Source organism: Marmota flaviventris, chromosome 4, assembly GCF_047511675.1.
Source record: "Marmota flaviventris isolate mMarFla1 chromosome 4, mMarFla1.hap1, whole genome shotgun sequence".
Classification (NCBI taxonomy): domain Eukaryota; kingdom Metazoa; phylum Chordata; class Mammalia; order Rodentia; family Sciuridae; genus Marmota; species Marmota flaviventris.
In genome coordinates, this window is record NC_092501.1 from 131426340 (window position 1) to 131443737 (window position 17398).

Here is a 17398-nt window from a genome sequence, read left to right on the forward strand (position 1 = left end):
AACTGTTAGTGGTTTGGTGCTTATCTTTCAAGGATGCACATATTTGGAGTAGCTCAGTGCTAGTGCACTTGTCTAGCAGGTGTGAGGGTTCTATCCCTAGTACCGAGAAGGAAACCCCACATATGTATGTGCATATGCAGACATACACACATTTTAGAGTTGCAATCATCAGGCTTTAGGCACATTAAATTAACTCTTCACATTTTGACATAAAAGGTGTTTTTTTGGTTACCATAGTGTCTTCATAGCTATCGTTTTAACAGATGCATCATATTCCACAATATAGGTCATTTATACTACCCTTGGCCGTATCTCATTGGATATTTTCTTATCATTTGTTACTATTATGATTACATTCCTAAAAAAAAATGACCCTTTCATTTTTCATGAAAATTGCTTTCTTTTATACATTACATAACTCCTTTAGAATAATTAGATGTAGGATTATTGAATTAAAAGGGTGAATAATTTTTTGATTTTGAGAAAAGATTGCTTTCCAAAGCAGTCGTATCAGTTACAGTACTACCAGCTACACATAAGAATGCCGGGTTTACCACACCTTTGCTGGTATTGGGTATTACCAAGCATGTGATTACTTTTATAGACAAAAACAGAATGGATTTGCTAATTTAATTTACATTTTTTTATTTCCAGTGACGTCACACATTTGTTTATGCTTATTTCCTGGTTGTATATTTCCTTTATGAATTATTTTCATGTCCTTTGCTATGGATTTATTTCAATTCAAAGCTAGAACAAGTATCTATTGAGTGCTTAAGTCAACCAAAAAAGTTGCAATTGGAAAGAATAGCAGAAATCTGCTTTTTTTGAAATTTAGAGAACTCACTGTGTAAACTTATAGATCCAAAATATGCATGAAAGACCTATTCACTGTGATGGTGGGAAATTTAAAAATTCATAGGGCCCATCCATATGCAGCACCAGCCTTTTCAACTGGAACTTCTTCTAAGCCAGTGTGAGTCCCTCCAAAGCCGAAGATGCTTCATAGAGTGGACCTAGGCTAGTAATGGTGAAAATGACACGGACTTGGCAATTTCTATACAAAAATGAACATTTTTCTTTATTTGGTAGGAAGTTTTCTTATCTGGTAGAAATCTGAAACAGGAAGCTTGGGGTAGATGGCTGGCAGTATCTTCTCTTCAGTGTAAACAAGCAGTGACTCAGAGGTCTGTCTTGTGCGTGACCGTGATCAGATCGTGTGTCTCACGCTTGCTTCTACATCAGTGAGCATAGCAATGGTAACCCCTGTTGCTTCCTCTCCAAGAAGCTGAGTGACAGTAAAGGGTATGAGGGAATTAACTGATCATAAGTGCTAAGTGATATTCTCAACACACTTCCAATTTTCAATCTAAGTGGTATATCTCAGTGCTTCTCAACCAGGGGGAATTTGTCCCCAGAGGACATTTACAATGTCTGGAGACATCGTAATAGATGGGGTGGGGGCTGTGGATAGAGAAGAGAGATGCCATTAAACACCCTACAAGGAACAGGGCAGTCCCCCACAACAAGAAATTAATTATCTAGTCTGAAATGTGTAGTGCTGAGCCTGAGAAATCCCTTTATAGCTGACTACCATTTCTAATCTTAGCATTCAAATCTATAAAATACTATTTTATTTTAAACTTTCAATCATGTTATTAAATCAATATGGAGCTTGTATGTATAGATGGTTAAGTTTTTGACATTTAGCATCAAGTCAGTATTTAGCATTAGTGATTTTCACCCTAAAGTTCCAACCTGAATCAAGAACACATCTTTGCCCTGGTGATTGTGTTTGGAGTGATGAGCTAAGTAAACTAAATTGTTTACTCCTAAATTCAATGTGAGGATGACCCCAACTTATTGTTCGATTTTGAATAACGCTGACTATTAAACATTAACCATCTTAATACCTGTTTCTCCAAAGGTGGATGTTAACAGGTATCACTGGATATTTCCAGCAGTGCTTTGGGCATTCAGGACACGATCCTTTCTTTCCTGGAGCTCTCTATGTATCCTGTGCTGTTTCCTTAGCAGAAGTCAGTGGAGGTTATTATACACCTACTGCGTGTCAGAGTGATTCAACCCCCTCCCAGGATGCCTTCACTGTTTTTTCCCTATTTAATGAAAATGCACTTCCTTTGAGCTCTACCACACTTTTTAAACGATCAGGTCAAAGCCAACTGCTCAGAGATCCACCAGGTAAGACGTGGAGGTGATTTCGTGGTCCCCAACTCTGGCCCTGTACTTAGCAAGTGGTTTCTAACCAGCCAGCATAACTCACTTTTGACCTTGAGTTCCTGTTCCTTTACAATGGTTCTCTCCACGAAAACCAAAAAACAAAAATTTCCCTTAGATTCACTGAAGATTTAAGGTTTTCTTTCCCTGCACACAACCAAGAAAAGCACTTCCACAATGCTGTCATTTTCTTTCCAGAAAGCATAAATCAGCAAGCTGTCATCTTCCTATGAACGATGCCCAGAGACCCTGTGCTAGGACTGTCTCTCCAACTTTAAAGGCTGCATGGGGCTGTCGGGGACCACTCACCTGTAAGCTGAGCAAAGAGTCACATCCAGAGCCCAGCGCTGGGTCTCCTTGGTCCAGGGCTAATCTGTGGGGCTCCTCTTCACTTGCAGCTCCCCCTTTCTCCCACCCTTGCTTTCTTTCTCGCTTCGGATTTCTCTATTTCTCTCCTGTAGCATGACAGCAACTCGTGCCTTTTCCTCTAAGGGGCGGATTATCTGTCTTACCCACTCCCACGTGTGGGGAGAGCACCCCACACTCCGCGCCGACAGCTTTCATACCCTGCGGTATCTCCCGAGGCCGCCAGGGGGCAGCAGAGCCACCCCGGGAGGCTGTCGAAAGCCCGCCCGGAGCCTGGAGGGGGCTCTGCGCTGGAAACATTTCCATAGGGTACGGTGGCTGTAAGGGTGCTGAAGCTCTTCTCTTTGCTCTCTCTGTGTGTTGGTGGCACATGGAGGGAATGAACTGAATAGGTTCTTATTAGTAAATAGGGTGAGCTACTCAAAGTGGGGGTTAGATCATGATAGCTGCCTTATGTACTTGAGAACTGTCATATAGAAAAGTCCCTGTCATTCCAGACCAAGAGTGAAGTTGTTCAGAGGCAGAATTGTGCCCAGGAGAAGAAACTTTCTAACAGCTGCCATCTTAGACCAGAAACAGGCTGCTTTGTGAGACCCCGTGTTGCCTGTCCTGGAGGAGCATCAAGTAGGGAGAGTTTTCGGCTGCTGATTTCTAAGAAGTGCCACAACCCTTTATTAAGATGCACATTCCTGCCCTGCCTCCCAAAGATTCTGAAAGTATGGTCCTGGGCTTGGGCCCAAGAATCTGCATTGTAGACCTTGCTAAGTCTTTGGTGGGTGCTCCATGGATCATACTTTGAAAAACAGTGGAGTCAGACAACATTAAAGGCATCTTCTAACAATGACTTTTTATTGTAAAAAACCATTTCCAGGGTGTGAGACTAGGGTGAGGCTAGAGAGGCACCTTTTGCACACACTGTAAGGAGCTGCTCCTTCTGAAGGCTACCCCTGCCCTTGCAAATCCCTGGGAGTGATACCTCCTTAAATCTTGTGTCCAAGTCCCTCCTTGGGCCCACTCTAGTCCTGGCCCTGCCCGTCTCCTAGCCCTGAATCCAAGCTGACCACCTTACACCACATGGTAGTGCAGGGCAGAAAGCAGGAGGGGAGAGGACCTGTTGGAGGAAAAAAGTTAGAGATGCTCATGAATCTCTAAGGTTTGGCCACACCTCACACTGAGCAAGTCAGAGAGGAGTTGTGCAGGCAGTGGGGCAGAATCGTAAGGATTTCTTAAGATGTTGAAGTCTGGGAACACAGCAAGTAAGACTCCAAACTTTTGAGGGTGTTTTAGCCCAGGGATCAGAACAGACAGAATTCCAAGTGATGGGGTAGTCTTCCTGAGAAATCACCAACTGGAGGTCACCCAGTACCTGTTCCAGAAGAAGCAAAACATCAAAGACTATTTTGTCCCAAGCCACACAACTGCATATGTTAAGTACAGAAATGGGGGCAAGGGGGTGAGGAGGCCAGAGGTTTGCAAGATCAGGAATCTTTGGATAGTAATTATGAGTTTCCAAAACTAAATGATAGATGTAATAATAATAATAATAATAACAACTGTATCTTTAAGAGAGCAGAGGGAAAATTGACATGGAAAATTAGTTACAAAAGCCATGGGGGAGCCAGGTGTGATGGCACATGCCTGTAATCCCAGTGATCTGGGGAGGCTGACACAGGAAGATTGCAAATTCAAGGCCAGTCTCAGCAACCTACTGAGGCCCTAAGCAACATAGTGAGACCCCGTCTCAAAGATGATGAGAAAATTGCTATTGAAATGCTGCCCAAAGCAAAGTAGCTGCTACAAATAAATACCCCATCTCACAGATGAGTAGCATGAGGTATAGACAGACCAAGAAATCACCCAAGGTCTGATGTTAATCATGCCATAATTTTTTTGTGTGTCACAGGATCACACCAAGATGCTTAGAGCCTCACTAAGTTGCTGAGGCTGGCTTCGAACTTGCAGTCCTCCTGCCTCAGACTCCAGAATTGCTGGGCTTAAGGTGTGCGCCACCACATCCAGCTAATAAATTTAAACTCAGGCAATGGGCTGCAGAGTCCTTGCTCTGAACCTCTACACTTATTGCCATGTGAATAAAGAACACATTGGAGAAAATAATAGTAGAACTGAATGATAGTTGAATTCCATACATAAATTTGATTATGCATGATGTTGGTTGAGGTGGCTGTTTTAATCAGCTTTGTGTTGCTCTGGCCAAAAGAGCTGACAAAAGAAGAGAGGAGGAAAAGTTTATTTTGGCTCACAGTTTCAAAGGTTCAGTACACAGTCAGCTGACTCCATAGCTGTGGGCCTGAGGTAGACTGAGGTGGATCAGAACAGAAGAAAGTTGCTCAGTTCATGATGCCCCAGAAGCAGAGTTTGAGTACAAGAATCCAGGGATCATATAACCAATCCCCAAGGACAACAATGCAGCCAGTGACCTACTTTCTCCAGCCATATCCTACCTGCCTACAGTTACCACCCAGTATTCCATTCAAATCACTAATCCATCAGATGGATTAATCCACTAACTGCGGCTCTCATCATCTAATCATTTCACCACTGAACATTCCTGCGTTGTCTCACACGTGAGATTTTGGGTGACACCTCGTATCCAAACTCTAATAGTGGCCTTGCTGGTGTATGTGAGTTTGTTCATTAGTTGAACAAATTCCGCTTACTTCCAGACACCATGAGTAAAAGGATTAGCCCATAAAGCCCAATGTATCCCATGAGGAATTTTAATTCAAAAGAATAATGAGTTAATGAGTTTTATGGTTTAAATATGAGGTGTCCCCCAAAAGCTCATGTGTGAGACAATGCAAGAAAGTCTAGAGGTGAAATGAGTGGGTTATAAGAGCCTTAACTTAATCAGTGCATTAATCCACTTGAATGGATTAACTGGTTTATGACTCTAGGCAGCCAGGGTGAGGCAGGAGGACATAGATCATGGGAGGCGGGCTTTGGGGTTGTATATTTTGTCCCTGGTGAATGGAACACTCTCTGTTTCCTGATTGCCATGTCCTGAGCTGCTGTCCTCTGCCAAACCCTTTCGCCATGATGTTTTCTGCCTCATCTTGGGCCCAGACAACAGTCAGACGTCTATGGACTGAGACCTCTGAAACTGTGAGCACCGAATAAAACTTTCCTCCCCTAAAATTGTTATTGTCAGGTCTTTTGGTCACAGTGACAAAAAACAAAAAAAAACTGGACTAAAACAATGAGCATATGCCTGAGTTTGATTACAAAGGAGTCAAAGTTAATGAAGGTATGCCTGATGTTTTGACAGAAGCCATAGAAATGAAGGCAGTCTTTAAAGTTGGCCAAAGACCAAGTCAAGCACCCCTCGAGGGGCAAAGATTCTAAAGTCTAACTTAATTCTCTCCTTTTTATTTCGCCAAATCATCTTTAAATAATGTTGCTCTCACCCTTCCTTTCTAATATTCATACCTCTTATTCTATTTCCTTGTCAAATGCACTGTTTACAGAGTCTTTTGTAAACAAAACACTTTGTTCTTAATTTTAATGTTCTCAGGTATGTTATCTTTAAAAATACTTAAAACCCTGGCCAGTTGGCAGGGCATGGTGGCACACGCCCATAATCCCAGTACCTCAGGAGGCTGAAGCAGGAGGATCGCGAGTTCACAGCCAGCCTCAGCAAAGGTAAAGTGCTAAGCATCTCAGTGAGAACCTGTCTCTAAATAAAAAGCAAAATAGGGCTGGAGATGTGGCTCAGTGGTCAGGTGCCCCTGAGTTCCAGGGGGTACCCCCCCAACACCAAAAAACAAAACCTGGCTAATCAGAACAGACGCCAGCTATAGACAATAAAGCCAAACCAGAGTGCAACACAGGCACAGAATAAACCCCAATTGTTTTTAGCATCAAACATGATGATGTTTGCTGCTTTGTAATAAATTAAAAATGATATTTTAACTCTTATTTTCCAAGAATTTTTTCTCAATATAGAGCCAAAGCTCCTCCTAAGCTGGATGCAGCCTTTCTGTTCCGACACTGCCAAACATGGCTCCTTAGTCACCTGTCCCCATCCCAATCCTTCGGGCTGTGCAGAATAACAGGATGCAGTCCACTCAAATGGAACAGGGGCCTCTGGACCTGATTCCTGTGGCCCCCACATCCTTCTTATGCACTGGAACCTTCTCCCTAGTAACCTGGAAAGGCACCTGCTCTTAGGGCCTGGAGCACACATCCTTTCTGAAGTCTTCCCTAACCTTTCCTGCACTCTGAGCACCTCCACTCAAGAAAAAATCAGCCCCTGTTCACCCCCAGCTTATCCCGGGAACACTTCCTGCATGGCCCTTTCTTCCACGCTGTATTTGTGTTTCACTCTTTGCTTTTTGTCTCCATTTGTGGGCCGTGAGCTCCTCTGTCCTCAATGCCAGGCTCAGGGCTTGCTGCTTCATTCGCACCCAATTAACATTTTTGAATGAATGAGTGAAGCCAAGAGGAGTGACTCTCACTCTGAGTGTGACCATTGATCACGTAAAGCTGATATCTTTCTTAGAATGATAAATGGATGCGTTTTCATTTCTTTTAACTAATGATGCCAGAAAAGAGCAAGTATCACTGTCCTGATTATCTGTTCTGTTGGGAGCTCTCAGTTCTGGAGGCTGAGAGGGCCCAGCTGGAGTCTCTCAGATCCTTCATATGAACCGCAGGCAGTTGGTGGCTGGGGCTGCAGTCATTGGAAAAGCATCCTCACTTGAGAGGCTTATGATTTCTGGTTGACTCACCCTTTGTGGTGCTCACCTAGCTGCTGGATGCGCACGGTGGCCTGATTCCTCCATCAAACAACGATACATTTTGCTTAAAAATGGAGCAAAATCTAGGTGATATTATTTGGGGGACAATATAAATGTCTAGTTCTCCATCAACCATTCATCTAGTGCTTTTAAAATCAGTGACTTGCCGGGCACTGTGGCACACATTATCTATAATCCCAGATATTCTGGAGGCTGAGACAGGAGGATTGCAAGTTTAAGGCCAGCTTCAGCCTCACAATGAGAATATGTCTCAAAATAAAAATAAAAACCAGGGAGCTGGGAGTATAACTCAGAGATAGAGCACTTGTCTATTATGTACGAGGCCTTGGGTTAAGTCCCTAGCAAAGCAAACTAAATAAATAATAAATACAGCAAGAAGTTAAAATAAAAAAAGAAAGGATACTAAAAAATAACAAAATCATGGCATTTGCAGGGAAATGGATGGCATTAGAGCAGATTATTATGCTAAGTTAAGTTAGCCAATCCCTAAAAAACAAATGCTGAATGTCTTCTCTGATATAAGGGGGTTGACTCAAAAAGAGGAAATTACCTCTAGATAGGGAAGAGAGGTGGGAGGGAATGGGAGGGAGAAGGGGAATTGCACGGAAGATGGAAGGAGACCCTCATCATTATACAGAAAACAGGTATGACGATATGAGGGGGGAAAAAAAGTGTGTCACATTAGATTGGGTAGAGAGAAGTGATGGGAGGGGAGGGGAGGGGAAGGGGGATAGGAAGGGCAGCAGAATAGAATAGACAATATGATTGCTGTATGTATGTAGGTGACTCTATGACCAGTGTGATTCTGCAATCTGTACAATCAGAAAAATTAGAAATTATACCCCATCTGATTCAAATGTATGATATGTCAAGATCATTGTACTGCCATGTGTATCTAATTAAAACAAATTAAAAAAAAGAAAGGATAAGGGGTGCAGCACAGGGGTAGAACACCACTGGGCTCAATCCCTGGTACCAAAAACAAAACAAAAAGCAAACCCGTGGGTCATCTTTCCAAGCCAATCATTTAATTAGGAAGTGAACAAAAAAAAATTTTTTTTCTGTTTATATCAATTCCTCTTAGAATTATCAGCAGGGTTCTCACTCAGTCAACTTTCCCACATCACCTAGGATTACTTTAGTATCAGGCTTTAATTTTTTCTTTTAATTTTTAAATATTTTTTTAATTTTCAAATTTTCAAAGAAGTTGACTTAAATAGCCTCCTCAACTTACACGGTGACAGATGAGCTTTTCCTCTCTCTCTCTCTCTCTCTCTCTCTCTCTTTTGATTATGGACTGGTGGATTTTTAGATTCCATAAATTTCAATCTTTCTACCTCTGGGTGCTTAAGTTCTTGCAATTTTGCCAATGGGAACCCATTCAAATGGGCTCCTACGTCCTTTTGACTTTGCTTCCTGGGAAACTACATCCAAGATTCACTTGACACTCCCGTCTCAGTCTGCCAGCTGCGGTCATTCACCAATGGAGGCTGAGCTCCCCTTAGTGGCAAAGAGTGTTAGAGTCCAAGTCCTGGGCACAGGGATGGTCGTTGCTTCTGGGATATTGTTGCTCCTGTCCTTCTCAATGAACAGAGCTATAAGTTATTTAATTTTAATAATTAGATCCCTTCTCTTTCACACTGAAATCCTGATTCCTAACATTTTAAACACAATGCTCATATTTTTTATCATACAGTAAAATTTCAAAATAATGGCAACAGCACCACTACAAATATAAAATTACTGAGTTGAAGTTTCAATTTTCTTTGGAGATCTTTTCATCTTTAGAATACTTCTCACTGAGGACATTCCCTGACTTATAATGGTTGGAACTATGATTCTTTTTTTTTTTTTTTTTTTTTTACTTTACTTTGGTGTGACAGTGATATGCAGTTAGAAGGAACTACTTTGTATTTTGAGTTTGGATCTTTTCCCAGGCGAATGAATGATACAGGATCCGACCCTCTTTTGAAATGCAGGGGGAAATGTTGCAGGGACAAACGAGGCAAGGCACCAAAGACAGCAGGAAACAGTTTTATTTGGCTGCAGCCAGGTTCAGAGGGCACAGCCTTTGCTGTAATCAATCAATACCCTGAACCCTGAGTTCAGGGAGTTTCAGAGTTTTATACCCAGCATGTAAGGGGAGGGGCTCAGAAGTTCACAGTCTGCAGAAGTTCACATAAAAGCAGCTTTTTCTTTCACTGTTCTGGACAAGTTAACTCTTCAAGGACAACACCTGAGAAGGGGAGAGCTGCTTCTCCCCTTTCTTTCCTCCCCCTGCCAGGTGTTACCATGGAGCCCATTTGTAACTTATCTTAAAAATGTAGACATCTCTGTGAAGCCCAGCTCAAGGCCAGAGGCCTTGTTTGCACATTTCTACAAAGTACTATACTAGATATGTTTGTGAAAACTAGTAAGGGGGTGTCCAGCACCTGGAGTGCTGGTATCTTCTTGGCCAGTGGCCAAGTAAATAGGGCGACACGAAAATAGGAAGTTTATCTACAATGGACTCTTTTGCTGACAGTCCTAAAATCAGCCATGGTGAAGAGGGCTTTTCTGTGGAGAAAGGGGATGCCACTTCAAAACCACCGTGGCTCTGCAGGGTGCTGTCACCGTGATGTTCCGGAGGTGAGGTGTAGTCAATGTGTTTTCAGCTTATGATGAGTTTAGCAGGATGCAGCCCCTTCCTAAGTTGAGGAGCATCTATAGAGTCAAAGCGAAACGAATCCTTCTTCTTTGTGAGTATGGAACATAGTTGCTGTCTGGTTATGCTCATGTATTTGTTTCCATTTTTTTTTTTTAATGGGGCTGGGGGTTGAACCCAGGTCCTCACACATGCTAGGCGATCACTCTGCCAATGAGTTACGTCCCATCCTTGTTACCAATTTTAAGATTTAAAAAAATAAGTTTCCACATTCATACTATTTGAAGATGAAACCTGTCTAGAAAGAGGTCTGCAGAGAAATTTTGCTTCTCTACTCTTGTCTACTCATTTCCCACATAAATAACCATCTTTATTAATTTAGTGTTTTCCATGAAGCATATCTTTGTGCAAATACCAGCAAATACCAGACATCTATTCTTAGTTTCTCCCTTATACAAAGTGTAGATCTATTCAATACCTTGTTGTTTTTCCTCACTTAATAGTATATTCTGGAAATCTCTCCAAATCCACATAAAGAGATCTTCACTATACATTTTTACAGCTGCATTGTACTCTGCCATGTGAATATGCCATAGTTTTTTCAAGTATGTTCTTTTCTTTTGAGTAAAATTGGATATTTCCATTCTTTTGGAATTACAAACAATTCTTCAGTGGAACCTTTACAAGTATCATTTTATAATTGTGTAGTGGTTCTTACCAGATAGATTTCCAGAGATGGAATTTTAGAAACAAAAGGTAAATAAATGCATGTCATTTTGTTAGTTACAACAAATTCCAGGAGCCATAACATTTTGTGTCACTACCAGTGCTGTAGAACACAGGCTATTTTTTTTTTTTTTTTGTACCAGGGATTGAACCCAGAGGCGCTTAACCACTGAGCCACATCTCCCGCCCTTTAGAGACAGGTCTCGCTGCATTGCTTAGGACCTAGCTAAGTTGCTGAGGCTGGCTTTGAACTTACGATCCTCCTGCCTCAGTATCCTGAGTCCTTGGGATTGCAGCCATGTGCCACCACACCTGGCCACAGGCTATTTCTTTACAAATTTGCTAACAAAATGTATTGTCAAACTTTTAGATTTTTGCCAATCAGGTGAGAAATGCAAAATTTATTTTCAATTGTGTTTCTCTAATTAAAGTGTGGTCTGAAATTTACTGTGGATGTAGCAGTGAACAAAACAGTCTCTGCTTTCTTGAGACCTGTTTCCCATGGATGGTCCCTTGCTATGCTGGTGCTACCACAAGGGATTTTCTTCTTTCAATAGAGAGGCCAAGGCCACAGGCAGTGATGATTGATTGTGTTGCCACTGCCTTCATCTGGAAGCAATTTTCCTGTTTGACCTACCCTTCCAGGAAAATAACCCATCCCTAATAGGATAAATTAATTTCCCCCAAATAAGGAAATGTGCACTTGTGCAGTTATTAAGAATCATGTTCTCAAAAATATTTAAAGAAATAGGGACATGTTAATGACACATTATCACATGAAAGAGTGAGCCACAAAACAGCATACACAGCATAAAACCAGTTGTATAAGGTATATCAAGCCATAAGCATAGGATAAATATTAGAAGAATATACTCAAAAATGTTTACAGTGATTACCCCAGGGTACTGGGATTATGGGTTATTTATTTTCTTTATTCTCACTCTATTTTCTAATTTTTTTTTTTAACATTGAGCTTATATTTTTTGAAAATCAGCAAGAATGATAATGTTATTTTTAAAATTAATAGTACTGAACAAAATTTAAGCAAATTTTTTCTATCTTGAGTGAACATTAATTATTAATTTGGTGTAAAGTGTGTATCTTTTTCATTCCATGAGCTGACTGATATTGAGAATCCATTTACTTTCTGTATTCCATTCCCATTGAGCAACAGTGATCTTATTTGCTGTTTCCTCCAGAGGCTGTAAGTTTTACCTAGAAGAGCAAACATTTTATGAATCATGAATCACTGAGGATCACAAGGTTTCATGTAAGAATATTCCAGCACCCCATGTAACTTAGCTCCACCTTGGCTTTGAATTTCTGCCAATGCACGATAAACTTTCCAGATTTTTTTCTATTTTGTTGCATGATAGGAATTGAGCCCAGGGGCTTGTGCATTATAAGCAATTGCTTCACCATTTAGCTGCACTCTCAGCCCCCACGTTCCAGATGTTTTGGCTAAGAATCTGAGATTGGTCCTTGACTTTCTCCCTTCTCATGCTGTGCAACTTTTTGATAATCTATTGAATCTTTCTTTAAAATATTTCTTGAAGCTATCTATTCTTCTATTCAGCTGTAATTCCAGCTGTGACTCAGACTATCTGTTGCCTCCAATGTTACAGCAGCCTCCTATCCTAGAGAGGTGTGATCTTGGTCTGGGGATGCAACTCAGTGACAGAGTGCTTGTCTAGCGTGCATGAGGTCCTAGGTTTGATCCCCAGCCCCAAAACAAAACAAACAAACAAACAAAAAAACTGTACTTAGAGAGGTGTGATCTCTAAATAAAATTTTCTGGACTCAATCCTGGGTTCTGTATTCTGAGTAAACATGATTTAGGCTCTTAGGCAAGTTTCTCAACTTCTCTCTTCATTTTCTTCCTTAGGTATAAAATGGAAATAGCAATAATTTCTAAGCTGTTCATTTGTTGTCAAGATTAAATGAGTTGGAGGCTGAGGTTGTGGCTCAGTGGTAGAGCACTTGCCTGACATATGTGAAGCACTGGGTTCGATTTTCAGCACCACATATAAATACATAAATTAAATAAAGGCTCATCAACAGCTAAATATATTTTTAAAAAAAGATTAAATGAGTTAGTAAATATAAAAACACTTATGATAGTGACTGGGTACATAGCTAATGATCATGATCAATATACATGTTAGCTATTTTAATTATGATAATTGGTTATTATCCTCTACTTTGGCCAGGTCAATCTTCTGAAGTCTGGTGTGTGTCACTCTTTAGTAATAAATCTCCATTTGAGTTCTGTACATGGCAACAGCTGTTTAGGTTGATTTAGACAACATATCCTGTCTGGAACAACTTGAAGAACTAGATATCTCAGAGATACCAAGGTAGGGAGAATTTTTGAGAACCTTGGAACAAGAGAAGATCTGAACAAGGATTAAAGTAAGTAGAGGTGAGTCTGGCACTTGAAGATTCTTCTCCCTCAAGTCACTGTTGAGTCCAAAAGTGAAAGCAGTCAATGAAATCCTAAGTTTAAACAGTGATTTCAGCAATGTAGAGGAGACAATTGTAGCTAAGGGTCTACTAGATCTGAGAGGTTCTGGGAAATATCACAAACCTTTGGAGTAAGTGCCAACTGAAGAAGCATCTCTCGCAGGGAATGAAGCCCAGTTTAGAATCATCTCAGTTCCTAACTGGATTATAGCAATTGGCTCCTAGTCTCTCCACCTGCCAGAAGCAAAAATAAATACCTCTGGCAGAAGATAATATTATTCAGAGCCTCAAAATATTAGCAATCTTTCAAAATAACCAGATACATGAGAAAACAAGTTTTGTAACCAGGTGTAATGGCACATACCTACAGTCACACTTACAGACCCTGTTTCCATAAATAAAAAAATAAATGCCTATATAATTGTATACTTAACAAAGAAAGAAAAAGGAAACAAGTTTGACAGAAAGTCAAGAGAAAAAACAGACTACAATAATATCAATAGAAGATATAGATATTGAAGATAAGATATAGGCTTAAAATAACTACAATCAGTATGTTTGTGGAATTAAAAATCAGTGTGGATAAACTTGGTATGAAAAAACTTGAGACCTACATAAAACAATAGAATGAATATCCTATGCCTGAATAAAATTCAATAAATAAATTTAAAGACTGGATAAATTAAGCAGTAGATTAGACACAGCTGAAGAGAGAATAGTTAACTGAAACACAGGACAATAGAAAATATATGGACTAAAGCACAGATAAAAGCATGAAGAATATATAGAAAAGAGCATAAGAAATATAAGAAACCCAGTGAAAATGTTTAAAAATATGTGTTATTGATATTCCGTAAGTAAAAGAAAGGAGAAATCAAGAAAAAATATAACCATGAATGTCCTAAAATTTATGAAAATTATTAACTACACAGATAGAAGAAATGCTTCAAATCCAAGAATGACAAGTGCAAAGTGAAGCACATCTAGTCACATCAAAATAAAACAAAGACCAAAGGAAAAGTCCTAACAGCAGCTAGAGGAAAAGAGACCACTACTCCAAAAAGCAACAATTGGGAGGAAGAAGATGGCGGCGAGGGGAGTGCATTGCCCCCGTGTGCGGCGTCACTGTGTGGGAGAATGACGAGTCAGGACGGATAAAGGCTATCTTGTTAGGAATTTCCAGCAATAGTGGGGTGCTCCGGAACCTGGAGGAAGGATTTCCATCGCACGAGGATCGACTACGGGGACTCAAACGCGAGAGATTTGTCGCACGGAGGGTAACACTGCTTATTCAGCAAATCGCCCCGCGGCTAGAGTCTGCAGCGCGCGCTGGGAAACGAGGAGATAGCGACGCAGGGATACAGCGCTGCAGTTTCTGCCAGCCGTGCAAGCACCGTACTCAGTGCTGAATTCTGGGTTCGAGACGGGGGAAGGAAGCGGTCCAATTCGGTTCTCCACACCGGTCAGACCACAGAGGAGGCCAGCGGCCACCATCTTGGAGAGCTGACGTCACCATCCCTGTTTTCGACTGACCGCAGCTCATTTAGCCATAGAACAGGTAATTTCAGGCTGCCATTCACCTGCAGCTTGCAGACGGATTACTCAGGCTCAGTGCTAAATAACCCATGGAAACTGCTTCTTGGAGCCTGCTCTTATCAGAGCATACACCGAGCATGGAGCGGCCGAGTTCCGGCTCCCGGAACTGCTCTGGCCCAGGGCTAAGGAGCCCGCGGAAACTGCTTCTCGGTCCGGGTCCTGCTGAGTACTGTGGAGGTAAATACCAACAGAGCCTTCGTGGGCAATGGCAACAGGACTGAGACGGGGCCTGTGAGGGCCGGTCAGGACTCACCCGTTGCTTTGGTTACCCGGCAAAGGGAATGAAATGCTGCCATTCGCATAGGATACCAACATGGCAGAGATCTGATATCATCAGAAAGCGGCGGAGGAGAGAACTTCATCAATACCAGCGACAGAAATAGTTGGTCTCCTGGTAGGGAGGGTGAGTCACAGACACCCGAGTCTCTCTCGCTTTGTCGTCAAGCCAGAGGGGAGGAGACGGGCCGCCGCCCGTGCCCGGAGCAGGCCCAGCGGCTCGCTGGCATGGTGGTTGCGTGACCCCAATTGGAGAGGGGGCAGAGCGGAGCCGCCACCCGCGCCCGCAAGGTGGGCAGACCTGCGACCCAGTGGTACGCGGGCATGGAAGGAGGGGCAGGGCAGAGCCGCTGCCCGCACCTGCAAGGTAAGCAGACCTGTGACAGACTGGCGCGTCAGGCCCAGCGGCCTGCCAGCGTGGTACACACGTCACCCCAACTGGAGTAGGGGCAGAGCAGAGCCTTCGCCCGCGCCCGGATCAGGCCCTGCTGGTGTGGTGGTCACGTGACCCCAATTGGAGTGGGGGTGGAGCGGAACCGCCACCCGTGCCCGCAGGGTGGGCAGACCTGCGACCAACCTGCAGATCAGGCCCAGCGGTCCACGGGTGTGGTAGGAGGGGCAGGGCAGAGCCGCCGCCTGCGCCTGCAAGGTAGGCAGACCTGCGACAGACCAGCGGATCAGGCCCAGTGGCCTGCCAGCGTGGTACACACGTCACCCCAATTGGAGTAGGGGCAGAGCAGAGTCACCACCCGCGCCAGGAACAGGCCTAGCGACCTGCCGGCGTGGTAGTCACGACACCCCAATTGGAGTAGGGGCAGAGCAGAGCCGCCACCCGTGCCCGAAAGGTGGGCAGACCTGCGACTGACCAGAGGGACAGGCCCAGTGGCCTGCCGGTGCGACAGACACGTCACCACATTTGGAGTAGGGGCAGAGCAGAGCCGCCGCCCGTGCCCGCAAGGTAGGCAGACCTGCGACCGACCGGTGGAACAGGCCCAGCGGCCGGCCGGGGTGGTAGGCATGTCACCCCAATTGGAGTAGGAGAAGAGCAGAGCCTTCTCCCGCGCCCGGAACAGGCCCAGCGGTCCGTGGTTGTGGTAGACAAGTCACACCAATTGGAGGGGGGGCAGAGCAAAGCCGCCGCCCGCGCCTGCAGGGTAGACAGACCTGCAACTGACCGGCAGATCAGGCCCAGTGGCCTGCCGGCGTGGTACACTCGTCACCCCAATTGGAGTAGGGGCAGAGCAGAGCCGCCGCCCGCACCTGGAACAGGCCCAGTGACCTGCCGGTGTGGTAGTCATGACACCCCAATTGGAGTAAGGGCAGAGCAGAGCCGCCTCCCGCGCCCGGAATAAGCCCAGCGAACCACCGGCGTGGTAGACACGTCACCCCAATTGGAGTAAGGGCAGAGCAGAGCCGTCGCCCACGCCTGCAAGGTAGGCAGACCTGCGGCCGACCGGCAAAACAGGCCCAGGGGTCCGCGGGCGTGGTAGACACCTCACATCAATTGGAGGAGGGGCAGAGCAGAGCCGCCGCCCGTGCCTGCAAGGTAGGCAGACTGCCGCCCGACCCTGCAAGGGAGACTTTTCAACTATACAAGAGCAATATAAATATATAGGGGGAAAAAAACATTTCAGAAACACAACAATTTCACCAAGCAGAAAGAAACACAAGCAGTATGAAAAGACAAGGAAAGAAAGGACCACAAACAATGCAGGTCAACTCAACTTTAGAAGAGGTAACAGCTGCAGCAGATGGAATGTCAGATAAAGAATTCAGGATATACATACTTCAGATGATCTGGAGTATCAAGGAAGACATTAGACAGCAAAATCAGACAATGAAAGATCACTTCGACAATGAATTACACAAACAAATCCAGGAAGCAAAGGATCAACTATACAGGGAGATAGAGGTTATAAAAAACAAACAAACAGAAATCCTAGAAATGCAGGAAGCAATAAACCAACTTAAAAACTCAATTGAGAATACTACCAGCAGAGTAGAACACTTAGAAGATAGAACATCAGACAATGAAGACAAAGTATTTCAACTTGAAAAGAACATAGACAACTCAGCAAGACTGTTAAGAAACCATGAGCAGAACATCCAAGAAATATGGGATAACATTAAGAGACCAAACTTAAGAGTCATTGGGATACAGGAAGGTATAGAACTCCAAACCAAAGGAATGAGCAATCTATTCAATGAAATAATACGAGAAAACTTCCCAGACTTGAAGAATGAGACAGAATCCCAAATCCTAGAAGCCTACAGGACGCCGAATGTGCAAAATCATAAGAGATCCACACCT

The 17398-nt window shown here is 43.4% G+C and overlaps 1 protein-coding gene across 1 annotated transcript in view; it reads right to left on the reverse strand.

Moving 5' to 3' along the window:
• The window catches only part of Tmem272 (transmembrane protein 272), a 32925-nt gene extending 30259 nt beyond the window's left edge, over positions 1 to 2666 (reverse strand). Inside the window, exon 1 of the mRNA XM_027928741.3 lies at positions 2548 to 2666. The gene's annotated coding sequence lies outside the window, so the exon portion shown is untranslated. The remainder of the gene's footprint in view (positions 1 to 2547) is intronic.
• Between the last annotated feature and the right edge of the window lie 14732 nt (positions 2667 to 17398).